Source organism: Triticum urartu, chromosome 4A, assembly GCF_056163025.1.
Source record: "Triticum urartu cultivar PI428250 chromosome 4A, HENAU_Tu73, whole genome shotgun sequence".
Classification (NCBI taxonomy): domain Eukaryota; kingdom Viridiplantae; phylum Streptophyta; class Magnoliopsida; order Poales; family Poaceae; genus Triticum; species Triticum urartu.
Window position 1 is genome coordinate 55,942,227 of NC_141876.1, and position 2,897 is coordinate 55,945,123.

Sequence of the window (2,897 nt, forward strand, 5' to 3'; positions counted from 1 at the left end):
CTTTGGTTCTACTGCGTCTTTTGCGTGGTAAACGAGCATACGCACGTCCTCTTTGGAGTACAATAATTTTGAATAAGTGCCGATACATTTGAGTATGGAAAGATCGCTGCCGTGCAACGCAAGTGATCTGGAATGTTCGATCACGTACGGGCCTGGCCGTTGGCATCGCAACGGAATGGGCACTCCTTTTTATTTAATCCAACGGAATGGTGCAGCAGTGCGATATTTCTTTAGCATGAATCTAAGTGACGAAACCAACCAATGATGAATGCCACAATAGTCCTGCCCATAGTCCTGCGAACGTAGCAGCGCTCGCCGCGTGCCCACTGTTGGGTGATATCACAGCAGCCGCCGAGTCCAGGCCCATTCCCAATGATGAATAAACAAAATAAAAATATATTATTTTTTGAAACTAAAAAAATAATATTCTAGTAGTAAAACCGACAAAATCAAGAAAGCAGAACCCGCCTTTAAAAGAAAGGAAAAAATCAATCAAATCAAACCAATCCGGATCCACCTATCGGAACGTCGTGCATCGCTCTCGTTTCTGTCTCTCACCGTCTCCACGTGATATATATACGGCCGCTGCTCGACTCCATCAGTCCATCTTCTCCAGCCTCGCAAGCTTCTTCTCCTCCTCCCTTTCGGTCTCGGCTTTCCTTCCGACGCAGGCCGTAAAAAGGACCCAGCCGCTCGGCGCAGCGCAAATCATCATCTGATCGATCGTTTGTTCTGTGAGTTGTTGTGGCATCGATCCATGGGTAACCACCAGAAGCTGCTCCACTTCCTCCGGCCGGACCCGGCCGCGGTGGCCGCCTGCTCGCCGAGGTCCTTCTCCTCCTCCTCCGCATCCGTGTCGGACGATGACGGGTACAGCTGCTCGTCCTACCCCACCACGGACGGGGACGCCTCGCCGTCCCGCTACGGCGGCTCCTCCACCCCGCCCACGCCCAGGTCGCCGTGGGCGCACCTCCCGGGCCTCGGCGCCGGGGGTGATGTTGCCGAACCGGGGGCCACGGGCCTCATCGCGTCGCTGGTCAAGGAGGACGGCCACGTCTACTCGCTGGCGGCGACCGGCGACGTTCTTTACACCGGCACCGACTCCCGGAACGTGCGCGTGTGGCGGGACCAGCGCGAGCTCGCCGGGTTCAGGACCGCCAGCGGCCTCGTCAAGGCCATCGTCGTGGCGGGCGACCGGCGCATCTTCACCGGCCATCAGGACGGCAAGGTGCGCGTGTGGCGCGCCGACGCGGACAACCCCGCCGTGCACCGCCAGGTGGGGTCGCTCCCGAAGCTCAAGGACTACCTCAAGAGCGCCGTCAACCCCACCAGCTACGTCGAGACGCAGCGCCGGGGGCGCCAGCGCGCGGTGTGGCTTCGGCACTGCGACGCCGTGTCCTCCCTCAGCCTCGACGAGGGCGCCGGGCTGCTCTACTCGGCCTCGTGGGACAGGACCTTCAAGGTGTGGCGCGTGTCCGACTCCAAGTGCCTCGAGTCCGTCAGCGCGCACGACGACGCCGTCAACACCGTGGCCGCCGCCGGGTTCGACAGCGTCGTGTTCACCGGGTCGGCCGACGGCACCGTCAAGGTGTGGCGGCGGGAGATGGCCGCGAAGGGCGACGCGACGAGGCATGTCCTGGAGAAGGTGCTGAGGAAGGGCGAGGGCGCGGTCACCGCCATCGCCGTGTCGCCCGAGGACCGCGTCGTGTACGTGGGCTCGTCGGACGGGCTGGTCACCTACTGGCACTGGGTCGACGGCGAGGCGAGATATGGTGGTGTGCTCAAGGGCCACAAGATGGCGGTGATGTGCCTGGCGGTGGCCGGCAACGTCGTCGTGAGCGGCTCGGCCGACCGGACCCTCTGCGTGTGGCGTCGCGACGGGGCAGAGCACGTGGGTCTCGCCGTTCTGGCCGGACACACCGGGCCCGTGAAGTGCGTCGCCATGGACGAGGAGGCCGCGGCCGCCGGTTCGGGCGGTGATCGGCGGTTCGTGGTGTACAGCGGAAGCCTGGACGGGTCGGTCAAGGTGTGGCGCCTGTCGGACGCGGAAGCAGAGACGGCCACGACAGTGCGGGTGACGGAGCGCACAGCTGCAGCAGCACCGGCGCAGCCGTCGCAGGTGTGGAGAGGCCAGCCGGCCCCGTCGCCGTACGCGGAAGCGTGGGCGCCGTGCCAGACGCCGGAGCTGAAGCGCGTGCGCGTGGCAGCTGCGTGAGGTCGGAAGCAATGGTGCGCTGGCCACAGTTCTGCAAGAAGGGAACAGAGCAGTCATCCAGCGGCAGGTTCAGGAGTGAGGAGCCATTTTGGACCCCTATTGGTGAAGGCCTCCTCGCTCAGTCAGCGTGCGTGCAGAGCAAGCATGTATGCGCTTCCAACAGTGAACCGGCCCGTCTTCTCATAGCGCCATGCATGGCGATCTTGCAACGCCTGAGATGATAGCTTGATCTGGCTGATGGCTTCCACATCATAATCGTGGAATAGCTGGTGCAATAGTGGAATGTCCCAGTCATTAGGGTTTGGTAAGATCAACTGATTTACCCACCTTTAAGGCCATCTGAGGGATCCAATTACTGCGCGGAAATTTGAATGATGCTCCCGTTCTTGGTTAAATAACCGCATATCCCAGAACCTCAATCCCACAATTCTTTTGTTTTGTTTTGTTTTGCGAGTAAGCATGCAGTTTTAACATATCATAGTACTAATACAATTACAATTATCCTAAAAAAAACAATCTGCTAACACAAGATTATAATAACTCATTTAAAAAACGGAACGAAACGTTAGTTTTTTTACGAGCGAAACAGCCAGTCGAACGAAAACGTTTGGTATGACCTGCTGTTTTTTTAACATCAGTACATACGTAAGCGTTCATATATATGTACACACGTATAACCTAT

General features: G+C 58.6%; 1 pseudogene; it reads left to right on the forward strand.

Moving 5' to 3' along the window:
- Positions 1 to 622: 622 nt before the first annotated feature.
- Positions 623 to 2,687, forward strand: LOC125553516 (protein JINGUBANG pseudogene; annotated as a pseudogene).
- The last annotated feature ends 210 nt before the right edge of the window (positions 2,688 to 2,897 follow it).